Here is a 12,270-nt window from a genome sequence, read left to right on the forward strand (position 1 = left end):
TCTACCCACTGTCCCCCTCTCTCCACAGCCCTAGTTGAGACAATTTTATCACGATCCCTCCTCTTGAGACTGGCATATGGTAGCACCATACTGGCCGTCTGTGATGTGCCCTGCTATTGACACACAGAGTTATTATTGCCTCCTGGGAGCTCTTAAAGCAGTGGCAGTAAACACATATCCATGCTCTATTAATCTGCTGGTATGATTGCTTGTGTTTGTGCAAAAACCAGAATGCACACGGACACCATACGTGCACGCAACTATAGCAATGTGCAGATTTACATATTAAGATGATTAGGGGACAACAAACTATTTCTTCTTTATTTTTAGGGTTATTTTAATGATATACTGTTTTGTATCCACTCCAGTTGTTGTTCTATCCTCCTACAAGAAAGCCATTGTCTGTATATTTTGCTAATTTCCATTTGACATTTAGACCTTGAGAAATGAAAAAAATATATATTTTTTTTATGTTGGCGAAAAGAAAACACTCTTCCATTTATCCTCATCCAAAGGATTAAAGCGCAGCAGAGACACTTTAAGCCTGTGTGTGAACCTGCATACACACACACACACACACACACACACACACACACACACACACACACACACACACACACACACACACACACACACACACACACACACACACACACACACACACACACACACACACACACACAAGATGCCCCCTGTTATAGAACAAAATGTCAAATATAAATGTGACCCTGCATGGACCACAAAACCAGTCACATGGGTAAAAAAATTTTAATTGAGATTTATACATCATCTGAAAGCTGAATAAATAAGCTTTGCATTGATGTTAGGACAGGACAATATTTGGCCGAGATACAATTATTTGAAAATCTGGAATCTGAGGGTGCAAAAAAATCGAAACATTAAGAAAATCACCTTTAAAGTTGTCCATTTATGTTTGCGATTGTGCTGCATTCACTCACAAAAATAAATGTTTTATATATTTACAGTAGGAAGTTTACAAAATATCTTCATGGAACATGATCTTTACTTAATATCCTAATGATTTTTGGCATAAAAGAAAAATCTATAATTTTGACCCATACAATGTATTGTTGGCTATTGCCACAAATATAACCATGCTACTTGTGACTGGTTTTGTGAACCAGGGTCACAAATGTCAAAAAATTGCTAATAATAAGAAATGTTTATCAAGCACCAAATCGGTATATTAGAATTAATTCTGAAGGAGCATTTGACACTGAAGCCTGGAGTAATGGCTGCTTAAAATTCAGCTTTACCACCACTGGAATACATTTTAATATGTAATAAAACAGAAACAGTTATAGGACAGGATATTGCACAATATAATCGTATTTTTGATCAAATGCAGCCTTTGTGAGCACAAAAGACTTATTTCAAAAACACTATGGGTGATTAAATGTGTGCCAACATACTCATTGAAGTGTTGTCTAATTAAGATGCACACATGTACACACACAAGTGCTACTTTTCACTAAGATATTCTTAGAAGCAATTTTCTCAGAAGTTTGACCAGAAGGTTTTTCTGTAAGATAGTACAGTATCTTAAAGTAGATTTGACACTTCTTGTCATTTCAATTCATTAACACCTCATCCATACACAAATTTTAAACTGTCATATGGCTTCTGCAGAAACTTATTTTTAACTTCAGAGCGAAAGAGCCATATTATTAGACAAAAGAGTTGGTTTAATCTTATCGATCTATCTTACTGAATCTGTTTGATGTAGTTGAGGAGCATGATCATATGAGCATATGTTGACACACTCCTGACCCTGGACGCATCACATTTTCCAAGACTTCCATGTCTAATCTCTGGAGAAAAGGCTATTTGTCCAGGCCATTACCCAGACCATCTGTAACACTAAGCAACCTCATCCTGTAGGCATGAGTCACCACCTTCTCATTTTCTTTCTTTCTGGATTTCTTTCAATGGACCTAAACACTTTAATGATTGATTCGCTGCCGTTGCAATCTTCATGTCTGGTCAGGTCTAACCATCAGATGAAGGATAACTTTTCAGGAGACACTTAGAAAATGACCTCACTGTTTCAGTCTTCTAGAGGAAAGCTGAGGAGGTTGTGCTCTTTTTGTCATTGGGAAAAGAGCAAGAATCCAAGCCATGCTAAATCCTATTTGTCCTCTAGGGCAGACAGGCTTCTCTGATTACTACCGGACCAGGCCAGTGTCTGGCCATTTTGCATAGTTGAATGGTGGACTGGAAAGAAAGCCTTGGATGAGGCAACACAGACACTAAACACTACAGCCACAGAGCCAAGAACATGCCCGAACAGCTGCTGCACGTCTCCGGACCACAGCTCTACATCATTTGGTCCTTGATACGTGTTTTTTCCTCATTAAATAAATAAATAATTAAACACTTTTGAAAAAAATGATGTATAATCTCACAAGTCACACATATTGCCTAATAAAAGCTGTTTTACTGTATATGGAGTAGCTGCCTCATGCTGGCAGCCATTTTAAGATCACATGACCAGCCAAATACTACTAACTTTATCTTGATACACTCTCAGACAAAATTATACAAAAGCTGTCACTGGGATGATACCCCTTAAAAAGGTTCTAAAATTTACACTTATGAGTATCAATATGAGGTACTAATATGCAATATTTAGGTACAAAGGTGTAGCTTTTGAAAGTGTACCACCCCAGTGACAGTAAATGAATTAATCATTGTAATCACACACAAAAAAAAAAAACCCCAGCTCATTGGGAATTATATTATGTTTCATGATATTTCATGACACTTTCAAAGTGAAATGTATAGTGAGTGGCACTAAAATCACATTCAGTTTGACCCAAAACAGATTAACTTGAATCTGGCAATGCTTTATTATGTTGGTTGTTGTAGTATTGCACCAGTTAGGAACATTTTTGGTGTGTGGCGCTTATGCAGTGGCGGTTTATGTTTTATTACATTTAGAAAATAACATACCACTTACCAATAACCCTACCCTAAACCAACCGATAGAGTTAGCAAAAGCAAACGTGAGATAAAAACATTTAATGTAGCAACTATGCCATTTTAGCTTGCTTCTACAATTCTTTGAACAGTTTTATCAAGTGCTGTGGCTATTTCATGGAGCTAGTTATGCGATACAAAATTTAAAATGTATTAGTTTACAAAGTAAACCATGCACTATGGTAAAAGTGTTTTGCTGTATTGTGCAAGGAACGATGGAAAAATAAATCTTTATTAAACCATAATCTGCCACGCAATCATATTTTGTGTGAAAAGGAACAAAAGTTTTTTGTGTTTTACTGCCACTAGTGTTCATTTCAGCCGGACACTGTAAATTGTATGGTTATATAAACCTCTTTTGAAGTTTTAATACAATTTAAGTAAGAAGCACATATTTCCAATGAGCCTATATTGAACATTTTTTTTTTAAATACTGAGTGCTCATGTAATGGAACACTATTCTGTCACAGTTTGAGCTTAAAGTTACAGTCTCACATGATCGTTTGGAATATCTTGCAAGTATCAGGAGTTCACCTGTTTCCCATGGACAGTTCTCATCTTCAGCAGAAGTTCTGTCTTGTTTGTGAAGTGACAGAATGGTCATCTGCTACTCAAGAGCGTCTGAGAGAGTATGATGTCAGAATGCTTAAACACGGTCCCATGGATCTGGAGCGCTGAGTGTCGTTGAGCATCGATGAGCCTGTTTTTAGCAACACAGCAGACTAAATAATGCCACTGGTTGTTGTGAAGAATGAAAAGGAGCTGGCACTGATGCTCTTCATCTGGCACTGGATCCTATGGCAGAATGTTTCGCTCTCTCAGAGAGAAGAAAAGGTCTTCAAGAGACCCTAGCTGTAAATAACACTCAATCACTCAAAAACTCAATTTCTTCACATTTTAGTGAAAGAAAAACAATTTTATTGAGCTTGGAGGAGTTGGACGCATTACCTGTCTATTTTGATGGCTAATCTTCCTCTCGTCAAAACAAACGGCCACAGCAAAAAGTGCAGTGGAAGGTGTTTTTTCCCTCATCCTTTGGTCATTAATTGGGTGCCAAGTGCACTTGACTGTGGAAAGATGAAGCTCTCTCTCCATGGACACTGTGTTCAATTCGGGGGAGCTGAGGCCAAATGAGTTTTGTTTGTGCCAGAGCCCAGTGGGGAGCAGCAGGACAGCTGGGTAGTGTGTATTCTGTGTGTTTTCAGTTGCTCTAGTTGGCCGTTATGTGTCACGCAAGCTCAGCTCACAACCCTTTTTAGACCCATTTTAGGAGCCAAGATTGGCATGTCATCAAAGAACGGACATTTCATTGTGGAAGTTTAGTCTCATACAGTATCTTACAAGGAAGCCAAGAGTGTTGTTCATAGAGACCGAAACAAAACAAAACAAACAGCCTGAGAATGGTCAAGATATTTGAGAAGCGCAAAAGGTTTTCATATTTGTTTTTAGGGAGGGATTATTTACGTATCAAGCAAACTTGAGTTTAACTTGAGAGCATAACCTCTCTGATTATTTTTGTAAACTATGCCTGCTATGGACTGCTGTCTATAGACCTGACAAGTGCTGACTTAGCAGTGCAACACTTAAACTCAAGAGTATTTGCTTTTTTCTACAAAGAATCCTCTGTCCAAACAGGCTCCTGTCACTTTACAGCTTTTAAGAGCAATTATATTCTTGATCCTGGCAATTAGAACCATCCCATTAGGGTCAGTTTAAGCCTTTGGCAGTCAGGGAAGAGGTCTGGACAGTTATAAACAGGAGTCATGGAGCCAAAACAATTATTTAACACAATACAACGGACTATCCTTTAAATCAAAGGATGCCATTAAGGCTGCTCAAAAGTTACAGGGATGTTCAAACAACTGAATACTGAATATAACTCTAAACACTTAATATTGTGGTTTGTAAAACTTTCAAAAGGTGTCTTCTGTCTCAACAACTCGGTTACAAAACTACATGGTCTGCATCACCAATCTTGCCTTTTCTGGTTCAGCAAAACCTATCATTACATTCTTCACTCAATGATTTCCAATGAAACTTTTGTTTAATGCATCACTTGACAAAGAAGTATATAGGTAGTAATTTCTCATACAGCAAACCTGTACCTTATAAGCAGGATAGGGGGAAAGCATGGGGGCGATGAATGGTGCAATATCCATAATTAGCAAGTTAAAATATCATCTATAATTAATTTTAAAGCCTGTTATTCTGGCTTATATAAATGTGTGGTAATTTGGGCTGGTGAATCAGGTAACATGCTGCAAGAAGAATTAAAGAAACAGTTTGCATTAAAATATTCAATGATATACATTGTTCATAGTCAACAGTAGATGTCAAATTCAAAAAAGGGGGAAAAACCCCTAAAAGTGTCATATGATAGCTTTGTGTGAGCAAAGATTTTTTTTTTTGTTTGTGAGTCTAATGGACTGCTTTTATCATATTTTTTTGGTCCTTTTTAGAGCAGATGTAGGCACTATAAATTGTCCTTGCTATGCAGATTTGGAACAACATGAGTGTGAATAAATGATGACAGTTTGTTTATTTATGTGTGGACTGGCCCTTTAAGAAGCTTAATTTTCCTCATTGTGCTTGAGGTTTATTGTGTGCAGAAATGTAGACTAATTATCTTTAATTTAAAATACAATAAACCAAATGCTCAACATGCTCAGAGAAATGATAAAAGATGAAGAAAAGCCATTAACACAACAGTAGGGCAAACAGCCTGCAAACATGATAGCATAATGATACCCACTACTCTCCTGGCATGAGTTCCTCTCCCTGTCAACGGAGTGTAACCTGTATTCTTGCCAAGGTAATTCAGGAGCAATTCTGCAATCAAATACCTCGGAAAGCCGCTCTTGGCAAGCCACTATCCGCAGTGCCTCTGTCTCTCGCAGCACATTGTTTTGCTTGTTATCTTTGGACAGCCATGATGCTCATGGGGTTCCTTGGTGAATTTTAGCCACCATCTCATCTCATATATTCTCGTTAAGCTCAGTAAATACTAACAGGAGGACAAAATCTCCATCATATCTGGTAGCACTTAGATAGGAAGCTGGTTAGCCTTTAAATCACACTCTCTTTTCTTTGAACACTCATCATTAACAGCTTTCCTTGGTTCGCATATAAAAGTTTACTTTTCAGAGGCGGCACGAGAACACACTCGCACATGTAGATCATTGTTTGTGACAGCTCAGAGGCTTATTCAATATTTGCAATGTCCTAGCCTTCCGTTTCTATTGGTAACTGAAATGGGTGCACTCTTACAAATAAGAAAGTATATCTTGTTGAAGGTTTGTTATTTCTGAAACAAGCACTAACTTATTATTTACCAAGGTATAACAGATAATACATATAAATCATGCCAATATGATTTAACTTACCAAGGTTCAAAGATTCTAATGTCTTTTTGATTAGGGGAAACCAGGTGTAACACCATGTATTTAGCCAGAAGGAAATGAGCTACATGAATGAAATCACTGTCATACATTACCATGTCTATATGTAAAAATATTAAGGATTCACAAAAAAAAAAAAAAAAAAAAAATTTGATTGAGGTAAATCTAATCTGCGTAGGCTGTCAATGGAGGAACAGAAAGCTCTCAGATTTCACTAAAAATCTTCATTTATGTTCTGAAGATGAACGAAAGTCTTACGGGTTTGGAACGACATGAGGGTGAGTAATTAATGACAGAAGTTTCAATTTTGGGTGGACTAACCCTTTAAGGTTGCAGTGACTCATAATGATTAAGCACGCAGCTCTGAATTTAGAATTTAGCTTGTGAACTTCACATTTGAATGGAAAGCTACTAGCCTTTCCACTCCTGGACCAGAACATCACCACATCCTTCATGATGTCATACACAAATCAGCAACGTGAGCACAATGAATTATGCTGAACTTCAAAGTAGGTGTGTTCTGGTTTGTGGTTTTAAGTATCTCCAACACAGCTGCCTTTAAGCCTAATGAAATATATCAAACCGTACCCTGGAAGCTTTTGAGATCTGAAATCAATCCAACACAAAGGAAGGCACAAAATAATTTCCACTTGTTGGTTTGTTAGAATAGTTTAAGCCAAGTATCCATAGAATCACACAGCAACACTCTATCCATAACACAAACTCTGTAGTGCAAAGGCAACTTTGAGCCTGATTCAACAAGTAACAACACCACTAATACAGGGGTTGATAATCACAACCAGTCCATCTTTGCGTGCAAAGTCCTTGAAGATTTTGAGCTGTCTAAAAAGCTTCATGTCCCTCCTCACCCTTTAATCCCACGTCCAGACAGACTGATTCTAGTTCAGAAAAAGGCACAGCCTTTGCTCATCCTTGCACTGCAGCACCATGAGATCTGAGTCCACTATAATGGATAAAGTGTGAAGTGAGATTATCTAACCAATGAAAACCAGCACATGTAAAGGTGCATGTGACATGTACAGAATCAAGCAGTGCCTTTCAACTAATGATGAGCACAACATTTGTAATGTAAAACAATTGAAAATCAACATTAATTTTAGAATTCCTTTGTATGTGAGACTATATCTTAGAACAGTATTATTTTTGTTAAAAAAAAACTAAAATAAAAAATAAATATATAAATAAAAATAACTGGGAAAAATTAAACTAAATTACATTTTAATGACTGCAAAACTAAATTAAAATATATTTTGATACATGGTAAAAAACTAAAAATGATTACAGCCTGCCTGCAATAAACATGAAAATGTTACTATATAGATATACAATTGTGAAATTGTTAAAATCATACCAGTTAGCGCATTAACTTTGGCAGTTCTAAAATACTGATAACACAAACAAAAACTAAACTAAAATGAAATGAAATGACAAACTGAAAGTTAATAAGAATAAAAACTAAAATAATAACCCTGTCTTTTAATTCTTAAATATGTCAAATTCATTTTATGCCTCTAAATACTAAAACATTGATTATTTATAGTTCTGATTTTCAATGTGGCCTATCCTACTAAACCTACAGTACACCATTGCAGTCATTAAGTCTGTGGTGCTCTGTTTTCATTTTAAATTACATCTAGGTGCAGTCTTCCTGACCTTTACTGCAAAGCCTTCTCTATAAAACCAAATGCCAACAATGCCACTTCATTGTTAAAACAGAATACCAAAGAATGTGATTCCCTACCCTATCATTTAGTTTTTCGCTCTCTCTTGCCTTCCTCCGACACCAGATAAAAGCGTTAAGAGGCAAGTCTCTTTGTTTGCAGTAGATTTTTATTTACAGGACATGCATAAGACCAGGATTCAATATCAGTCCTGAGCATGCCTGGAATCCTTATGGGAGCTCAAGCCATCTCCCTTCTGTCATCTCTTTCCTCATCTATCCTCACTTCCCACCATGCGCAATTCCTTCAGAGATTGACCCACATCTTCACAGTAGCACTGTGTAATCACCATGGAGTGCGTGTCAGTCTTTCTGTGATTTACAGTCAGCATTATACACTAAATACATTCAGAGCTTTCAAAATATTCCCTCAGAGATGTTGCATGCATTACTGATCAGAGGGCTTTTTAATCTTATTATCCAGGTCAAGAGGGGGGAGATGTGAGCAGAACCCTGGCCAAATCCAACAAGAACACTTGAAATGTATGAAAACAGAGTGCTGCTTAATTTTAGATGGGTATAGATCAATACTTCATATGGGTGTGTATAGGCTTTTGGGAATTTTTTTTCTGTCAGGTTAAATTTCACAAGAAAATGGGTAAATGAAAACGAAATAAATATTTGATGAAGCATCTTATTGCTTTGTTGTGAAAATGATATAAACAGAGAGATCTCAGGAGGTTGAAAACCAATTAATTTCTGGATTATCAGAAAGCTTGTAAATTGAACACACTATTTTACTGAAATTTTGGAGAATGCATTGAATTCTAAGGGCAATAATGCAAATCAAACAGTTTTCCACAAAACACATAGTATAGTAATAAAATGTACCTTTTTAGATGGGAATAAAGTTAATCATTGCTCGTCTTCTATTGTCAGAAGGTTGCTGCTGATCTGCTGGTGGTTCCCCTGAGAAGTGAGACAGATGACAGTGGGGACACCTGCTTGAGTATAAGTCCCCAGTCCCCTCAACAGCTTTAGGTCCACAGGATCAGACGCCTGCCCCAAAAATAGAGCTCAACCCATCTGCAAATATGGGACCAAATATTTGTCAAATACCTTTGTTTTTTGTATTTTTGTGTCTCTATGATATGCTTAATGCAATTTCAAAATGAGAAAAGGATTGCTTTGTATCCTTACACACCAGAAGTGATGTGTCAATCAGAATGGTTAATGCACAAGATTAAGAACCAGCAGTAAATTGTGGTGAATTCCCCATTAGTCTGGATGAGGAGTTTAAACAAATCCAAGGAGCTTATAGTATCTTACCAATGGTTTATTTTCGGGGTTTCTGGGGGGTGGGTGAGGAAGCTTCATTCTCAAGACACCAAGCCATCTGTTTGCTCGTTTTCCTGGTGGGTCCATATCTAGACCAGAGTGACTGATTGACAGCTCTGTAATCCAAACCTTATTTTTCCACTTGTGAGGTCCACATATAAACCTGTAAATTTCATGAAGATACAGTATCTTATACAAGCATGTCTCTGGATTTCAACCATTTATGAAAATGAATGGTTGCACATTTTAGGGCATATGGAATACAAGAATGTAAAGTGTATTAGACTGCCTACTTCTAATTAGATCTTTATGAAGATGTATTGCATTGATGTATTTTCACACCATGATAACCTATAAGAGTTACACAGTTAATGTGGTTTGCCTTATGTATTTTAATTCAGTGGAAAAATCTCACTGGTGACATTTTAGTAATGATTGTGCAGTAGGGGCCAAATTAAATGTATCCATTTCAATTCTCAGCAATTCAATTTTAATGAAAGTTGTCCTCATTGAGCTGTCCTCTAAGAACTTTATAAAAGTAAATGCTCTCTCTCTCTCTCTCTCTCTCTCTCTCTCTCTCTCTATATATATATATATATATATATATATATGTCTGTTCAGGTCATCAACCAATTGGTGTTGTACTGCATGACAAATAATGGCCTGGTTAACCCTGGGAGCCATTCTATGAACTGAAAGGAACCATTATGAATTACACTCAGAAAAAATTATCTGGTTGATGTACTAGTATCAAATTGGCAATCATAAAACATATGCTTACTGTAAGAGTTGTATTAGACAATATGACAACAGATAAAAAATGTAAATGTATATGCAAATTAAATTTAGGCCAATACATTATTCTGGAAAGTTTTTAAGCCCCAGTGTGTTGTTCTTTGGGGTTGTGTCCTGCTCTGGATTCAAATCATATTTAGAGGGCAGCCATTTTGCAATCTGCCACGACAGATGGCTGTTTGTAAAAATAAATAACCTGTCCCCTTCCCTACACATGTTTCGAGACAGATCCAAGAGAAACCAGCCAAATCAAAGTCTTGCACAATTTATGATGTCCCTCCCAAGGCGAATGACAATTTAACACATTTTCGTCTGAGAACATCCAGAATGACAGTCACCCCTCTCTTACTTTAACTTAAAAAATTAAAGGAATGATCACTGACTTAATTACTTTTGTTACTAAAGTTCCTAATTTATGTTCCTATAGCTCAATTGGTAAAGCATGGAGCTTTACCAAACTGATGAAATGTATATTCCAATCCAAATACATAGGACAAAATAGTCAAGTCCATAAACGTACCACAAACATAGTTGTACTTGGCTAAGCAACCATCATGAACACAAAAAAGGGGAACCTGGGAAAAAAAATTGTTCAGCTTTTTAATTATCTCACCAAACTTTACCAACAGATGCATCACTGCCGGTGTTGGAGGACATATCTATTACACCAGTTTTCAAAGCTTCTCAGTTTCCCCAAGCTATACCCTTGATGTGGGGTAAGAGGCTTTAGTTTATTCTTTGAGTAAAACAATTTTTTCCAAAATCCTTTTTGAAACAAAATGTCCATCAGAAGATCAAAGCTTTCCGTGAGCAATGGCAACAAGGTTTACCATTAGTCAAATAAATTCAAAGCCTTTATGGATCATATTCCTTGTTTTATCTTGCTACTGAATGGAATATCATCCATGAAAACTTTTTAAAATGAAAAGATTTTCTTTCAAAGCCAAATTTTAGCCACAGGCAAAGGTAACCTAGTCTTTATTCTCTCATGCTTCCATTTCCAGCAATTACATGACGGTAACATTCCATTATGCATTTGTTTTTCAATCTCCTGTATCAGAACTAAAATCGCGTCTATCTTGTCTGTCTTTTCTCAAAGCCTTACCAACCTACTTCGACTCTGAGGAGTAACACATAATTCTAATAAACTGCTATCACTGAACCACAGGAGAAGGTTCTTATCTGAAGGGGCCCAGCTTGTATTACCGTCAAGGGTTATTTTTCTCCACCCTGTGAAAAAGGACCAGATTTCTGTCTTTGTTCAAATGCACCCAACCAAAAATCATAAAGCATCCCTCCCTTGGCCAGTGCATGCCATTTTTCTTATCCTTTCTGAGATTTTATATTTGGTTGCCAAGGGAACAGAGGACACAAGCTCTAGAGGTTATAGATGTTTATAGGATATGAGGTTAAAGCATGCAAATGCACATGCACCCACAATCCTTCAGCTTATTTATGGCAATAAGACCAGATTTTGCACCTGTATAGACGCATGAAGCCCCATGCTCTATAATGTTGGACAGAGTGTCAGCGCAATATGGAAAAATCAGGAGTGACAGCTGCAAAGAGCGAGGTCTATCTCCGAAACTCATGAAAATAAATGAGCTACTGAAATGTGTTTATCTGGAGACTAGGGTACGACTAAACTGATTGAGGATCATTAAGGTCTGAGAGTAGATAGAAAGGGGGAGATTCACTCTATAGTCCACTGGGAATCATATTCATGGCTTCTCTCACCCTTGATCATCCCATTGTAATCACAGCATGAAGGGAAATTCAATCCTGTTCAATTTCAGCTTTTCATTGAGAAATGTCATTAAATGAATGTGTAACAGAGGGCAGACAGGCCTAATTTAAATTAGCTGTAACATTTTGTCTCTCAGAATTGTTTTCATTGTTTCAGATTTAGGTCGCTGCTTCTTTTTCTGAATCATGCCAAGTCAGTTAGGCCCCCCTTTTATGGAGGTGTATTAGATTATTGCCATTCTATTGTTCATGTCACTCACAGAGTTTTTAATTACTTTTCCTGCTGAGGTCATATTTCATTTAGACATCTCT

General features: G+C 37.0%; 1 protein-coding gene across 1 annotated transcript in view; it reads right to left on the reverse strand.

Annotated features, from left to right (window-relative positions):
* The window catches only part of tncb (tenascin Cb), a 94,163-nt gene that overhangs the window by 50,114 nt on the left and 31,779 nt on the right, over nt 1-12,270 (reverse strand). The window contains exons 8-9 of the mRNA XM_084113327.1: nt 9,409-9,580; nt 8,971-9,165 (exon numbers count right to left, since the gene is read on the reverse strand). The gene's annotated coding sequence lies outside the window, so the exon portion shown is untranslated. The remainder of the gene's footprint in view (nt 1-8,970; nt 9,166-9,408; nt 9,581-12,270) is intronic.

Source organism: Abramis brama (assembly GCF_963993115.1).
Source record: "Abramis brama genome assembly, chromosome: 5".
Classification (NCBI taxonomy): Eukaryota; Metazoa; Chordata; class Actinopteri; order Cypriniformes; family Leuciscidae; genus Abramis; species Abramis brama.